Source organism: Ambystoma mexicanum, chromosome 12, assembly GCF_040938575.1.
Source record: "Ambystoma mexicanum isolate Mex_15411 chromosome 12, UKY_AmexF1_1, whole genome shotgun sequence".
NCBI classification, from domain to species: Eukaryota; Metazoa; Chordata; class Amphibia; order Caudata; family Ambystomatidae; genus Ambystoma; species Ambystoma mexicanum.
Genome location: NC_090936.1, coordinates 1,183,659,546 through 1,183,676,987, shown reverse-complemented (window position 1 = coordinate 1,183,676,987; position 17,442 = coordinate 1,183,659,546). Strand labels below are relative to the sequence as shown.

Below are 17,442 nucleotides of genomic sequence, written 5' to 3'. Positions count from 1 at the left end.
TGTCAAAGCTTCAGCATTGTCATTGAGCAGAAGTCTGAGATTCAGGGGTGGTGGAGCGTCGAGGTCCAGGATGATCATGATGGTGTCAATGGGGCCAGCGCTGAGCAGCTCTGCTCAGGAGGGCCATGGGCCAGACAGGCCAGTGGGCAGACTGCAACAGGCCTGCTCGAGCCATCCTGCTATCTAGACAAATCATGGGCCGAGCAGGGTCTGATGGGAGAAAGGAACTGTGCTACAATCTGCTCTTCTGCTGGGCTCTGCCTGCTGGAGCTTCCCCCTACACACGGGACAGGCAGCTCTGCAGACGCTCGTAGCTTCCGGGGATGGGGGTTGGGGCTGGATCAGGGCCTGCCTGCCTTCTCACCCTTGCTTAGCGGGGCTTCCCAGAACTGACCCAACCCCTCTTGCATGCAACTCATACTTAGCTCGCAGGGGAGAATCTGATCTCAAGGTCAGATCTCCCAGGGTGAGGCTTACCCTTTGCACATGGGATTTGCTGACCCCCTGCTATGTTCCCAAATGCGGGATACACAACTGCATTATTTCTGGTAGTGGGGGCCAGCATTCGCACCTCACCCCCCCCCCCCCCCCCCGATTTATTTGTGAAAGAAAGGGTAAAGTGTCCACTAGGCCTGCTAGGTTGCACACTAAGTTTGTGCTAACATTGCATTTCTTCAATTACGTTCATCTTTGGGTGATCGCTTTTCCACATTTTATCTGTTGAATTGAATTATGCTTCTTTCATCACCACAGAAGTAATGTGTATTACAGAGATAAGCTACCGTATGTATTGGTCACACTGCAAATGCTCAGGCAGCATCAATCATGCTTTGTACAGGACAATGGGGAACAGCTAGCATAGACATGGTGCTACATAGGCATATTTTGGGTACATCCAGCATGACAATGTGTTACATCAGTGACAGTGCTGTCTTACACTGTGGACACATTGATCATTAAAATGTGTTGTAAGATGTTCTTTTCTGCTGTTGGTGACATGGACTTTTCATGTTCCCTTTAGAACCGATTGTAAACTTATGGGTTTTTGGCCACCTTTTCTGCTGTAAAATGCACCATTTCAACCCCATATTTGAAAAAATTCTTGGGGATCCCCCAAACCCTCCCTAGAACATTATAGCTCCCTCGCTACGCTCGGTCGCCCCCACTTTCAGAAAAATATTAACACAGACACAAAGAAATCACAAGCAACTAACCTTTTGATCACTGCCCATGACACCAAAAGCTATCACTGCCTGTGATGCCATTGTGTCAAAGGTCACAATATTGCTTTTTAATATACTGCTTTGGGTGAGGTTGTTGACTTTTGGCTCGTCGGCCCACTGGGTGAAAAAGTTGATGCTTCGGCCCACATTCAGAAAGGTTGGACAAGCCTGGTCTAACTTCTTGTGTAACATTTTTATGTTACCCTTTCTACAATTAATGGCTGGTGGCAGTGGTTTACTTTTTCCTACCATTGTGTTTTTACCACGGGCTGCGTTTGCAGCTGCAGTATAGCACCCATGGGTGCCCATTTTGTCTAAATAGCGCGGTTCTTTTTTCACCATTTCTTGTTGGAAAGATACTTCTTAAGATTTACTCTGCGTGCCAAACCAGGTTTGGTCCCTTTGTTCTTTTGGTCTTTGGCAGGATTCATTGGTTAAGCCTGCCTCTGGCTCCAGCGTGTCTGGTAGGGCAGGAAGGTGCCTGGAACACCCTGTGCTTAGTCTCCTTGGTTACAGGAATGCACCCAAAGGTGATTGGCCAGCTGGCTGTCCTTGGAGGATAGGCACCCTGCCGTGAGAATGACAGCTAGGCTGTGACTGAATGGGACAGACTTATAAAAGGCGAGGTCTTTTGCAAGGAAGGCAGAGTCGACCATGTGACGAAGGAACTGAAGAAAAACTGGAAGAGACTCCTGGACCGTTGGTTTGCCCGGTGAAGCCCTGCTGCAGTGCTGAAGCTCCCATTTCAGACTAGAGAAGCCCTGAACGGATGACTTCTCCCCTTGGGTTGGTGGGACCAAATCAACCCCAAGACTAACTCGCTGAAACCCCTCTCTGCTGGCTGTACTTCCATTGCTGCTGCAGGAAGCTATTGCCAGGGGACAGGAACACCAAAATCTAGTGCATCGTTTTTAAGCCAGACCCAAGCACCAGGAAAATCCTCAGACTTCCTCGAAGCAGGACTGACCAAGCCTGAGCAACAGTGTGCTGGACTCCAGAAGCGAGGAAAGTCCACAAGGTGTTCAAGAACCGTGATGGTGCTATTAGCGAGAAGCTGAAACCGCAAAGTGCTGCTGATCTGAATTACGCCCATTGCTGCCGCTGAACTTCAAATCGCAGTGCAGGAGTCCTCCCTCCTGTCCCCACGACTGAGGCCCAGAAACAACAGGTTCTGCAGGAACTACAACAGGAACAGACGCCAGGTGGAACCATTTCTTCAGACCCAAAGTACTGTGAACTAGGAGTACTTACCTCGTGTGTAGCTTGCTTGCACTCAGTTGATACTTGCATTGGCAACCTTTTGCAGAGTTGTATGCAGCTTTGCCCTTCACAAGCCTCCCAGCTTGTGGCCCTTCAAGTGTTCTATTTTCAACAAACATTTCTAAAAACATTGTGCAAGACTTTGTACCTACCAGCAAAGAACATCTTCAGCTCCCCTAAACATCGTGCAATTAACATTGGCTGTCCTGGCTCCCTGAGGGACTCTTCTTCCCTTGGACTCTGCTTTTGCCTTCCCCCAGGAAAGGGTTAAACTTATTTGACATTCAAAGGTTTTTAAAAGTACTTACCCGTTCGTATTTGTTAACATTTGTTTTATTCCTCTCTTCTACACCAAACCTAATATTGCTCCAAATGTACCAGTGATAAATAAATGTCTACAGTGTCATAGCTATTTAAGTCACCCGACGGTGTAGAATGTGTGTCATCCCCAATGGGTATCATCCGATTTAGAGAAACTAAGTGTTACATATATTGCCCCCTTCTGAAGAAAGCTTATACAATTGACAAATTAATAATTGTGTTATCAATAAACCTTGAGTGCAAGTGTTTATTTGGAGAACTGCTACTGTGAAACTGTCACATTACTGCTCACATCGACCCCGCTTGAGATAAGCCTGGCTGCTCAGCCACACAACCAACCTGACTTCTACCAACGGTTGGGTCCCTATTGCCAGGTGGTCATGGTTATTGTAGTGCACCCAACGGGTACTGCATACAATATTGACCAACACCTCTCTTGGTGGAGTGGTAGGCCTTCTAGGCCCTACGCTGTTGCCGGTGTTTCTGGAGCCGTCCCCCACATTCTTGTGGATAGTGTGCACAGCCTCCTGGTCATCCTCGTCTGCGGCAGAAAAATCTGTCTTGGGGTAAAGCAAGTGGCAGGACTGAGGCCTCTTCACTGCTCTCTCCCCCACCTTTTCCGCATCCTGAGGGGGTCGGAGCCAGGCTCCGCAACAGCATGCTCTTTTCCAGTGTCTTCTCCGCCGCCCCGCCAAGGCCTAGGGATGAGCCATGGCGCCAGTCTATTGTGATGATCCTTCATCCCTCTCCGAGCCAGAGGCAGATTTCGCAATCTCCTCCTCTGTGATCCGCGTGAAGACCGTAGAGGCAATGAATGTGTTGTTCAAAATAGCAGTCTGCATCTGGAGCAAAGCTTGATAGGGGAGTTTCACTCTTTATGGTTGGAGGTGTGGAGTAGGCCCGATGGCCATCTGGATACTTCAACAAAACACGACTATCCTTGCCCTTGTGGGCTGCTGGAATTCATCGACAAACGAATCCCTGCTTGTTGGCTGATGAAAGATGATCATATGGGCTCCTTTTGGCAAAACTAGGACTCTCTCGAAAAAGCGTGAGAAACCATAGAATAGCTCACGGAGCAAAATTCCATTCACTCGAACGTGCAGTAAAAATCTGAACATGACTGGCTGGGGGCAGTATAACTCAGAGTTCAGTGATTGATTTAGAGGAGAAACAGTCTGTAAGTGAAAGTGACACTTTTTACCAAGGATTCCCTGGCCTGACTGGGAATATTCTTGAGCATGTGAATCCATGTAAGACCCCATGCTGGAGAACCTTCCATATACCTTTCAGAATTGGCACAACACATTCAAGGTAAGTAAGAACCTCCAACTATTCACTCAGACAGTTACCAATCAATTCTTTCACAAGTACTTTTAAATACTCGTTATACTTTTCAAAACGGGATACTTTACTTATTCAGTCCTTTCCCATTCTATTGCTAAGTTCATACAGGGGCAGAAGAGGGACCCTAGTGATCTAGGAGCCTGCTGTAGGCTGGGTGAGAGTTCTGTTACAGGCAAAAGTCAAGAGTTCTTGTGGAAGATTATTCAAACCAGTAAGTATTTCACTTTAATGTTAGTTAGGGTCCAGGGACGCCTGGAAAGACATGCTAGGAGGATTCTAGCAGTGGGCCTGTGTGAACTGCCTTGCCGTACTGTCCCGGCTCCCTTGTTGGCCTTGCTCCTTCACCATCCTCCACTGTTCCCCAGTGCCCCCACAAGGAAGACCTTCAGAGATGGAAAACTGCTCCACATTGCCACTCACCACTCACCCAGCCGTAAAACACTAGTCTGACATCTGCAACCTCCTCAAACTCATGGATCTTGATGTTTGATAATTTAGCATTTATATAGCGCTACGACCCCTCAGGTATTGGTGCATTGCTCATTACCACCCACGGTGTGTGGTGCTCTTTTAACAACCTCGGAAGGATGAAAGGCTGTGTTTGGCCCTGCCAGGATTCTAACCTGCATCAGCAGGCTCTGCACAGATGTCAAAGCGAGCGCTATACTCTCTGTGCTATCGGACCGACTGATGTGCTCGCCATCACAGAGACTTGGTTCAAGGATAGCTCTGTCACAAGCTTTGACACTCCTTCCTGAAGGCAACAAAATCCTCTGTGCCCAGGCCTAAGACAGGTGGGGGAGTGGCGCTCAACTTCCCAGAATGGATACCCATGTCCATCACGACTCAGGTCTACTCCTTCGAGGAGTGTCCATCATCCCCTCCTAGTCTGCTTAGTTTGCAGACACTCCTCTAAATCCTCTCATTATGGCCACCTACTATCAGCCACCAGGTCAGTCCACTCTTCCGCTCCGAACGGGCTGACCTGGCCTCCACCCTAATCTCCTCCTCCCCCACTCAACTCCTGATGGGTGATCTGAACATCCATCTGGACTCAGGTTTATTCTGCAAACTTTGAGACTCTCCCACTCCATCCTACCCTCTGGCTCCATGGGACACACTGTGGATGCTCTGACATCTCTCACTACCTCCCTCTTTTGGACTGGCCACTCTTAACACACCTGAAGCTCTCCTAGCAACAAATCTGGCACAGCCACTTTGCTTCAAAGTCACCAGACCCATGAAAAGGAGAAAGAAAACACAAATGTGGGTGCCTTTGCCTCCACCTACTGTCCTCCACCCATTCCTTCGGCCAACTCCCACCCAGACAACCCTTGCTAACCTCAATGTCTTTATCTCCAACACTCTTGCCCCTGTCAGGAGGGTCTGACTGAAGCCTTCCGAAAAGTGCAACTCTTGGTACAACTCTGACCTGGCTGCCCTTTAACACAAGTGTAGCTGAGCAGAAATGGAACGCGTTGGGCGAAACATCTGACAACCTGGCCTGCCACCTCCTTTAAAAAGCCAATATTGACTCGGCATCCACTCCAGGAAGAGTCTTTATTCAAGCTCGCATCTCTGCAGCATCAAACAGACAAACTTTTCAACGTCTGTAAGGATCTGGCCAATCCTGCAGCAGCCTCTGTCACACCCACCCAGGACCTTTCCTCAGCCCTGCCTACACACTTCACTAAAATCCAAGACATCCATTTCACCCCCTCTTCCACACCACAGCATACACCGGCATCTAACTGCTCTTCTGAACACCTGTGAATATCTTCTCTCAAATCTTAACACCAACACGCCCAATGTCCTCTTCTCCTTGAACTCTCCTCTGCCTTTGACACGGTTAACCACAACATCCTGATTGCATGTCTCCATGACACTCTGGGAATCACAGGTCAGGCTCTAGCATGGTTAACATCCTTTCTCTCCGACTGCCCAACCGAGGTGGAACTCAGGCTCTCGATTTCACTCCCTCTACCTGTGGCATTCCCCAGGGATCTAACCTATACCCTAGTTCTTCAACTATTTGGCTGCCCTGGCACGTCTGATTGCCACCTTCACCTCTGTGTTACGCGGATGACACGCAACTATCTTTCAGGGTACCTGCAGCCGCCTCTGCCCCCTCGCTCTTATCCCTGGCCGCTATTCAGTCATGGTGTGCTGCAAACTACCTCTGCCGCAATACCAGTAAGACTGACATTGTTTGCATTGGGACCCATGCTCCCGCTTTCCCACTTTCACTCTGGGCGGTCTCCATTGAACCTGCGCAGCAAAAAACTTTGGGGTCATTGACTCCATGTTCTCCTTCTCCACTTCAGACATCTCTAAAGAGTCAATCTGCTACACCTCCTCAGAGGTACTCTACCTTTTCTCACTTCCCCCAGCTTCTGTCTTCAGAGCCCCGATTCTCTCTAGGCTGGACTATTTCAACAGCCTCTTCCTCAACCTCCCTTCTGCCCTGTGCAACTCATCCATAACAGAAGCACAAGACTTATCCTTGGCCTCAAGCCCAAGGACCGCATCTATCCGGTGCTGAAAACCCTTCACTGGCTCCCTGCGGCTGCAAGGATCAAGGGGTTCACAAGGGTCCCTGGGACCGACCTGCAATGCTGTACCTAAATACTGTCCCTCATGAGCCCTCTGCTCATCTAGGTCTAACCTTCTGCGAGTGAGCCAGTTCTCCGAGCAGAGATTTGGAGGGAGATCTTATCCTCAGCAGGTGCCTCCCTCTGGAATAGCCTCCGTGCCGCCCTAAGTTTTGAGCCTGATCTTACGTTCCAGAAACTCAAGACCTCTTCCTTCTCCCACCCTCTACCCTGCAAACCTAGTCTCTGCTTTCCCTCTCCCTCCTCTACCCTTACAGCTTGCCGAATGGCTCCCTGGTGTACCCCAGTATCACAGGTTACTAGCATCCCCCGCCAGCCCTCTTTCGCACTTGCATCAAGACCCCTACACCCCACCACACTCACTGCACTTGAGAAATAACCCGAGAGTATCTCTCTGCACTTACCCCAGTCTCCACCGACCGGGTAAACTTGGACCGCCCCCTCCCTGTGACTGTCTGTACTTGCACGATCTGTATGCACCGTGCATGAAGATGGTCTGTTCTCCCATGTCTTCACACCTTAATTGCACTGGTAAAATCTGCAGAACTGCCATCAGGCCCATTTCCTGCATCTCAAACTGTTAAATGTATTTTATGCACTTACTCTGTCTGTGCAGACAATTATCGTCTCAGAACATTAAGGGCTCTAAGTGACTCTTCTCTGCCCCCCCCACCCCCACCCCTCATGTTCCCACCGTCCTGGAGCGCTTTGAAACACTTGCCTGTGTATAGGTGCTTTAGAATAAAAACATGCAACTGGACGAGAGGACTCCTAATCACACCCCAAAGCTTTACAGCTGGGCGTTGGTTCCTTTCAGGCAATGTGAAAGACAGGGCTGCAGAGCTACTCCTCCCTTGCTTCCTGCCTTCAAACACTTGGAGCCAGGCTGTCTCCCGCCCAAGATAGACATCACACAAAGGACTTCACCATCCTGGAGGGTAGGGGGAAAATCCAAGAAAGGACAAGGAACACTAAAATGGCAAAAAATACATGTGCCATTTTGGTAAAATGAGCACCCATGGGTGCTTCTACTGGGGCGTGGAAAACGCCCGCAGTAAAGGTACACCAAATTAGGAACAAAGGTTTACTGTCACCAGCCATTAAAAGTAAGTTTCTCCCTGTAACAGAAATACTAGTTAAAATAAGAAACAGGATACATTGCATCTCCCAGCACTCCACATAAGCTGGTGTGCTGCTCTCATTAAAGTTGAGGATAACATCCTTTCCATCCTGGGGAACTGTAGGTTAGCCAGAGAAAATTAAAAGGGGGAGCCCAAAGGGTAACCCAGCAACAATAGGCAGTATATGCCAAAGGTTGTTAAATAGGATACAATTAAAAGGACACTATGGAGAGTCTTAAAAATGACCCATAAAAACAGTAAAAGGATCCGAGTGTGGAACATTTTTCCCACTTACTGAGGTATAGGGGAACATAATCCAGTCAAGCGAAATGTTCCAGGGTTTGGCACAGGTCAGGAAGATTTATCATGCATATGAAAATTTTAGCCAACATATGTAGCTTTTATTTAGTACTGTGTGATGATGCATGCAAGCAGTACGTTTTCAGAGTGTCATATGGCCATGATTAAGTATTTTTATAACTCATTGTCGAAGTGTGTTCTTGACTTTTCACACTGCGTTATCATTTAGGACCCCTTACAGGCACACCACCTCTTGAGACTGCGCTTAGAGCACCCGCCTTGCTACTTTGAACTGGACTTGTTTGGCTACAACTGTGGGAGTTGTCCCAGTCACTAAACTAAGTTGGCCTTCTATACATCTGTTCACCAGGCCAAAATATATAAATTCAGTCCTAACAGAGTGATGTGTGGGAACGTTGCGCTAACTGCCCTAAACTAGGCTGTGAAGGGTAGACAAATGGTGTTGGAGTATACTTGACTCGAGACTTTATAGGCAGGGTGTGACAGATTTCTGCTGACAGAAATGGCTCTTTAGAACACATGCTGTAGGAATGAAGAAAGATCAGATCTTTTTAGGTTGCTGAGACAAGGCTGAGCTTGTAATTGGATTTTGATTGAGACTTGTTACTGCAGCTCAAGACCTTCCCTTTCTCCTCGGCTTTCCATCCCTCGCTGAACTACCCGTCTGCTGCACCGACTGGTTGCTGGACTACCCCGAGAGTCTCACTGGGCACCAGGATCCTCCTGATCGGTCTCTGGGCCTACCACACACACTAAGGAGCTGAAACGGCAACCCTACAGTCCCCTGCCTCCTTGCACTTACCCAGAGCTATGCTGCACTGATGGCATCCTGCCCCCCCTGCCCCCTTTACCTCCCCCTGGCACTTGCAATCTAATTGAGAAGGCCTAGTGAGATAGATGGTCTTCCCTCCGTCTTCTCACGGCTAGAAACAAGTGTGTACAGGTGCATTATAAATGACTTATGGGGGATAATGCCCCATGTGTAGGATCTTGCATATCCTCAGAAACATTGGCACTTTAGGTCTCTGCAGGTGGCCTTGAAACATCCCAAGTATGGAAATCTGATAAGAGTCAACTAGTAAAAGTCGCAAGAGCTGGTTAAGATGTCTCTGAATGAAAGTCATCTTTAAACAAAAGAGACATTTTAAATGTATGAGGACATTTGAGGACGAAGTTTGGAACATACATGTATGTATTAATGGTTTTAATTTCAAAGCATGGAAGGGGAGGGCTTGAATTGGGTGGCGGAAGATTTACTTGGGTTATTTATTTTGTGGTTATACAAAATAAATTGAATTAAAAAGAAAGTATGCATCACCAAATATATCTACTGGCAGATTATCTGGCAGCAAACTTTAATCTAGCTAAAGAATTTACATTCCATCAAAATGAAAAATCTAGCTACAGAATAAGAGTAAAAGGTAATTACACAATGCATTTATAGCATTTTTCATGCCCAGACCCTGGGGTATCACAGTATTTGTACAAAGACAGTAGACCATTCATAATTGGTATGGGTGATAAAACCAGTAAAATGCCAGACGCAGGTAAAAGGACATTCATATTTGTCGAAGAGCAAGATTTTTACTAATTTCTTGAAGATTGTGTAGAAAGTTTCATTACAGACACAAATTCCAGAGTATGGGGAAGTGGCAGCCAAGCCAACACCTCCAGCTCTGGTCTTTCTGAATCTTGGAATGGCAAGCAGAGTATTGTGCGAGGAGCGGAGAGTGCGTGCCTGGTGCTGAGAGGCTTTTGTTCAAGTTAGTGGGGGCCATGTTGTTGGAATGGAGTTATTTGACAGCCTCCTTTGAGCTGGCAGAATAAGAGCAGGCAAAATAACAAAACATGTAAAGAAGCCATTTGTAACATGGATTAATTTGATCCGTCTGTTATACACAGAGATCCCTGCTTACTTGCATTTGCTCAATTCTTGTAACTGGTAGGAACTTTCAATTTAGATGTACTGTGTTTGACCAACACCATTCAGGGGGACAAAGCTTAAGGCACCAAGGTCTGCACACCATAGAAAAAGGAAATCCTTGCATGTTTGCGTGCATGCTAGAGGTACAGCTGCCAATTGGGCTGAGGATACAATTTACAGGATTCTACAACTTTAAACTTTCCCAAAACTACTTACTGTGCTTTTCATAAGAGTTGATGTTCTTTACATCTATTGGTCCACCACCAGTGTTTCTGCAATATACATATGAATTTGATTATTCATTTGAACTTCATTACTGCCATTTAACCTTGAACAGTCTTAATTTAAGGCCTTATTTTCATAAGAACAAAAGCATTCAGAAACGTCAAAATATTTTAATGCATATAGTGCTGACCAGGTGTTCCAGGAGCAGTTTACAAACTTCAAAGGATGCAGAAGGATACAAAGTTAGCATATTTCCATGCTAGGGAAACTAGGATAGACAAAGGATAGGGTCCCGATAGACTTTCAAACGTGAGCTTGCCATCTGGGTCCGTTAACTGCCAAATCATTTAATGCAACCCCGAGTAGAGATCTGGTCTCAGAGTCCTGGACAAGCACAGAAATCATTCATACAAAAAGGGTGCACAAGATGACCCTGCAATTTTAGACCAATTTCATTATTGGATTCTGAGGTTTGTATGCAGTACCCTCTGGGAACACTACAAACAACTAGGACCACAGGTATAGGCAACCCAACCTTTGATATAAGCTTGTACTACACAGTTTTGTTAGCATGTTGCGCAGCCAGGCTTATCTCAAGAGGGGGAAATGTGAGCTGTAGTAGAGTTACAAAGATTCACAGTTACAGGTATACAAATAATCTTACTCAAGGTTTCTTGCATAAACTATTAATTTATCAGTCAGTTATAAAGCCTTCTTCGGAAGGGAGCATTAGAATAGTAACAAAAATACTTCAATACTGTACTCCAAGTTTCAGGATAAGACCAGGCCATTTTGGGATGGCCCACAGACACAACCTACACAGGTGACTTCAGTAACAAGGGTGCTTGGGGATATTAATACCTTACTGTTGGCATAAAGTAAGTAAAAGGCAAAAGTTATCAGAACACAAGAAATACAAATGGTCAAAAGCAGTGCAAATACTTTCAGATAGCAAGAGAAGAGTCATTCAATTAAATAGCCTAAGCCAACGTCAATAGGCCAAAGTCTTTGCATGCGATGCAGCACTTCAGGAAGTTAAATGGAAAAGTCTTTGCACAAGTTCTTTGATAAAAAGAATCAAATGTAGGGCCACACGCTGATTGAACTGGAGTTGCAGAAGTTACAAGCACTTCCACAGTAAGAGGTAAGTTCTCTTAGGCTAGTTTTACAGTACCTTAGCAAAGAAGAAAAAGATGCAACTGAAGACTTCTGCTCCTGGGCCTCAGTCGTGGGGACAAGAGGGAGGGCGTCAGGGGACTCCTGCACTGTACTGTCAAAGCTGGCAACCGGCAAACTTTACTTTCAGTGGCTGTTTCGCGTTTCATCTCCTTGCGGTTCAGCAAATAGCAATAAGCGCAGTTCCTGGCCGTTAAGGTGGACTTTCCTCACATCTGCGGTCCCCACCCTCGAAGGGGCTCAGGCTAGGTCAGTCCTAATTCGTGGGAGTCCATAGGATCTTCCAAAAGCTTAAGGCCAGCTTACAAGCAATGCAAACAATCTAGTGTCCCTCTCCCTGGCTCTATGGTTTCCTGCAGCAACTCTGAGGAAATTCAACCAGCTCCGGGATGGGTGTCCAGAAGCTTACTTAGGAGTCGATTGGTCCTACCAACTCAAGGGAGAAGTCGTCCTTTGCAGGGCTTCTCGGTCGATGTGAACTTGGCAATTCAGACCTGCAGTAGGGCTTCACCAGGCAAACCAATGGTCCAGGAGTGGCAGCAGCCGTCCTCTTCAAGCTCTTTGGTTCCTTCGTCCAGTGGTGGACTGCCTTCCAAGCCAACAGACTCCATTCATTCCAGCCTAGTGTCACTCACCCAGCACGGTGGCTGTCCTTGCCGGACAGTCAGCCAGCCAATCACCACAGAGTGCATTTGGGTCTCCTAGGAGACCAATCACAGGGGGTCCAGGCACCTGCCTCACTTCCTGCCTACCCCAGACACTGGAGCCAGAGTTGGGTTTCACTCCTGATGCCCGCCAAAGGCGAATGAACAAAGACCAAACATGGTTTGGCGCGCAGAGAAAACTCTAGAAGGACCCTTCCACAAAGACATGGGGAAAAAAGAAGACCGGAACAAAGGCGGATCAGACGGCATCTTGAAAAACACGGCTCACGCGATTTAACGTTACCGGAGCTGCGAACAGTTTGCAGTCAAGGTAAATCATGGTAGTTCATTGTAAAACCACTGCCACCAGCCATTCTGAGAGGAAAGGGTAACATTTGACTGTTACATGAGTAACTAGACATTGGGGGATACTAAGAAACGCCTTCAGCACGCTTTTGTAAGATGGTGTACTAGATCTAGAAATGTACAGGGCTAAGTGAAGTCAATTTCACGCCACTGTTCTGGGAAACAGTAGTTGATTCCAGAAAAGGTATTTAAACCTTGGAAAAATTGGAAATACTTACCTGTGCCACTGCACTGAAGGCATGTGAGACAATTGTAAAAGATGCCTATGGAGTTTGTTAGACTCCTAACCAAAAAGGAACAGAAAACGCATTGAACTGAAAGTACAAAGTCTCAAAGTTCAGACAAAAAACAGGGTCTAAGGTAGAGAGGAATTAGCATATTTATGATAATTCTCCCTAACAGCTGGGAGGAAAGGTTTGCCCAGACACCATTAATCCATCTGGACTGTTAGGGGGACTTCTCAGAAATGTGCTAATTCCCTTCTACCTTCGAGACCACCAGCTCTTTTGCTGGACTTTAGGACTTATTTTTTATCCTGGAGAGAGCGAGAACTTTTCCCCACTCATGTATTTTTATTTGATTTGAACCCAGCGTTTCTTTTGGTTTGGAGTCTAAAACTCCATAGGCGTCTTTACATTGTGACACGCAGCACCCTCCGTGCAGTGTCAGAAATCATTTGGATTTTGGCAAAGTTTAAATAGCTTCTCTTGGATAACTAGTTTCCAAGAGTAGTAAAGTGAAATTTACTTCACTTACCTTTTTTTCTTTGCAGCCCCAGCACACACAATCTTAGAGTGTTGGAGGGGTTATTTAGTATCCCCTTTCTCTACCTTCATGTAATATTTTTATGTTACCCTTTGTACAATTAATGGCTGCGGCAGTGGTTTACTTTTAACTACCATTTTGTAGTTACCGGGTGCTGCATTCGCAGCTGCAGTATAGCACCATTGCGTGTCCATTTTGTCAAAATGGCCCTGGTCTTTTTTCACCATTTCTTATTGGAAAGGTCCTTCTTGAGATTTACTAGGTTTGGCCCCTTTGTTAGTTTGGCCTTTGGCAGGATTCACTGGTGAAGCTCACCTCTGGTTCTAGTGAGTCTGGCAAGTCAGGAAGTAAGGGTACTGGCCGAAACTCTGTGCTTAGTCTCCTTGGTTACAAGAATGTACCCAATGTACCCAAAGGTGATTGGCTGGAGGGCGGTCCTCTGAGGACAGCCACCCGGCTGTGTGATTGACAGCTGGGCTGCGAATGGGAGAAACTGGCATAAAAGGCAAGGCTTTCTGCTTGGAAGGAGTTGACCATTGGACGAGGGAATGCAAACAAAATTTAAAAGAAAGATGACTGCTGCAATTCATGGACTGTTGGTTTTCCCGGTGAAGTTCTGCTGCAGTGCTGAAGCTCTGAATTCGGCTCGACTAAAGACCTGCAAAGGATGACTTCTCCCCTTGAGTTGGTGGGACCAATCGGCCCCAAGACAAACTCATCGGGAAATATTCTTTGCTGGCAGCAGTTCCATTCCGGCTGCATGAACTGTGTGTCAGGGACAGGAACACCAGAATCAAGTGCAGCGTTTTTAAGCCAGACCGGAGCTCCAGGAAGATCCTCCGGACTCCCTCGAAGCAGAGCTGACAAAGCCTGAGCCAGAGTGCTGGACCCCAGAAGCAAGGAAAGCTCACAAGTTGTCCAAGAACCGCAGTGGTGCTACCCACGAGAAGCTAAAACCATGAAGTGCCGTGGATCTGATCTTTGCCCATTGCTGCCGCTGACCTTCAAATCGTACAGCAGGAGTCCCCAGATGTCCTCCCTCTTTTCCCCCACGTCTGAGGTCCAGGAACAGAATCTGCCATACTGCAACAGGAACAGAAGCCAGATGGAACCAATTTCTTCAGACCTAAGGTACTGTGAACTAAGGGGTACTTGCCTCTTGTAATGAAGCTTGCTTGCTCTCAGTTGAGACTTGCATTTGCTGGCTTTTGCAGAGTTGCTTGCAGCTTTACCTTTCACAAGCCTCCCAGCTTGTGGCCCAAGTGATTTATTTTTCTACAAAACTGTACATTATGCAAGATTAAGACTTTACTTACCTTTAAGAAGAAATTCGGCTCCCCTAGACTTTACTCAATGGACAATGGCTGCCCTGGCTCCCTAAAGACTAAGCTCCGACTGTTTTGATGTGTCCCTCCAAAAGTCATACATTCTTACTTTTATAGCTGGGAAGGGGTTTATTGCATTGGGGGGGCTCTAAAGTGCTTACCCGTTTGAGAAACTTGTTAAACATAGTTTCCTTCCCCAACCTTTTCCTTTTTGACACCAAACTCAGTATTGCTCTAAATGTACCAGTGATATATCAATGGCCTCTGTGTCCTAGTAATTGAAGTCACCTAAGGGTGTAGGAAGTGTGTGCCATTCCCAAAGGGTATCTGATTTATTGAAACACTATTTAAGTGTATTTAAGTGTAACATATGTGCTCCCTTCTAAAGGCTTATTCTAAAACTTAAATTAATAAATAATTGTTTAATCAAGAAACAGAGTAAGTGTAATTTGGATACTTGTCACTGAAACTATGTGAAACTATGTTGCAACCCAAGAGCTCACATTGACCCTCTTGAGATAAGCCTGGCTGCTCGGTCACTACCAATTTGTGTAGCACAGACTTATACCAAAGGTTGGGTTAACTATTGCCAAGAGGACAAGGCTGATGCAGTCTCCCACAAGGTACTGCACCCTATCTTGCACCCAACACTGGTGGCAGGCGGTCGGCCCTCGCGAAGCGCCGCTCACACGAGTTACAATTTGGAAAATCTAGTTTAAATGACAGACCACTATGCGATCGCTAGCGAGAGCCAGAGAGGAGGGGGGAAAAAAGGAAGAAATTCTTCCGCAGATGCAAGTGCGTCCAGTCCCAAACGTGCAGAGAAAAGGACTGATGGGCGATGCAGAGGTAAGATGAACAGATTTACGGCTGCGTGCCGTACTCTGTGTAGAAAGAGGGAGGACTAAAAAAAAAAATTAAAAAAAAAAAAATTGTGCAACATTATTTTGATGCTTTTAAAAGTGCCCTGGTCCCGTCCCACAGGACGGAGGAATGTCCATAAGTATGGAGGAAAGGGGACGGGACGTAGGAGTATGCAGTTTACATGTACTTCCGTTTCGCTTCATTTCAGTGTTTCGTGTGGCACCCTGTAATACACAACCGATATATCACTGCCCAGCTTGCCTACCTAGGTAGAGTTAGCTAAACCCAAATGTCAATTACCCTGTAACTACCGGGGCCTCAGAACCCTCCCACATGGCTAGTTTTGAAAAGACCTCAATTGATCATCTTCCTCAGCACAAACAAGTTCACCTAATGGCAGGCAAAAACAATGAGCACAGCAAAGACTAGGGAGTATTGTGGGAAAGCATGGACAGTTAAAACAGGAAAAGCGATTAACCCTCAAGACCAGTATTAGTACAACAGAAGGTAGAATATGTATAGCAGAAGACAAACTATCACAAGCATCAGAAATATGCATTGTAGTGCGCACTTGTGTAAACAAATCACAATACATCACCATTCTGACAAGAATGGTTACAGAGCAGACTTAAAAATTGAACTAGAAGGATTTTTTAATGTACATATTGTCACCATGGTTACAGAATTCGTCACAATTTTTCAAAGACATTGGTAACTTCAGATTGGTCATGGTCTATTACTGGACCATAACTAATCCGGCTGACTAGCCAAAGTGATGCACTACTCACTCACCTGATAGCAAAGGGGCATTCGACAGTGCAGCATGAAGAGTTTTTACAGGCAACGCCCTCTTTTTCAAGAGTTTTCACTATTTGTGGAACCTGAAACTAAACAAATACAATTACATGTAGACTTAAAAAGGAACTCACATTTGCAGAGCATGCAAAAAGGACTTGCGATTAATAGAAAGTAGTGAAACAAGTTCTGTGTGTGGCTTTAAGAGCAGATTTAAAAAGCTGGCAATAGTTAGTACAGGACACTAGCAACATTAATTTTGATCCTCATGTTCAACAGTTAATTTACAACTATCCACTACACCAAGCAGCAGCAAATAAATGCAGCATATGCTGCACTTTGAACTCCACCTAGCCATCAGACAATACTAAAAGTAGACCTAGCCATCAGACATAACTAAGAGTAGACCTAGCCATCAGAGAAAACTAAGTAGACAAATTTTGTTCTACATTGATCAGAATGCTTCAGTGCCACCAGTTTCTACCTTCCTCTCCATGCTTCTAAATTGCTTCCATGGAATATCTTCACTCTAACTCCCCACCTTCTCACAAAAGAACCTGGACTGAAGCAAGGTAGACCCTTACACAATATAACAAAATAAAACAGATCGGTTTAGAGCGATTTATTACCAACCAATTAACTTCACTTCCAATAGGGGCTTAGCTTCCATCATGGTGGCATTTAACAAACCTCATCCTTTTTTCTGCTAGTCTCAACTTCCCTCCCCTCAACCTCCTGATGGGCATGGAAGGTGGTCCAGCTACTGCTTTGGTAACCTGGTTTCAGATCTGGCACACAATTAACTGAAAGTGAATGGGGCAGTTCACCTCCTTGTGTCAGTATATAGTTTTCAAATTGAGCCCTTGCCTCCAGCATGTACTTCCAAGGAATAAAGCAGATGCTACTCAGCCCTTCATCCTACAGAAGGCAATACAGTTTGCACCAATACATTGGGTAATACCCTTCAATAAAGTTCTTCAATTCCACAGAAAAACTTTAAAATGTACTTGCATTCTCAGCTGCCACGCTGCACATCCATGTAAACAATGACTGCTTCACCAAAGACCCTCAACATGCTCAAAGACATGGCTGAACCCCCAACAAATTGTCCTAGGCATGCTCATCTCCACACCATCTCATCCACCACACAGCA

At 46.1% G+C, this 17,442-nt stretch overlaps 1 non-coding gene across 1 annotated transcript; it reads left to right on the top strand.

The window, feature by feature from the left end:
• The first annotated feature begins 417 nt into the window (after positions 1 to 417).
• LOC138514789 (U1 spliceosomal RNA) lies at positions 418 to 581 on the top strand. Its single transcript, XR_011281942.1, has one exon. It is a non-coding gene; the product is annotated as a U1 spliceosomal RNA (small nuclear RNA).
• Positions 582 to 17,442: the final 16,861 nt, after the last annotated feature.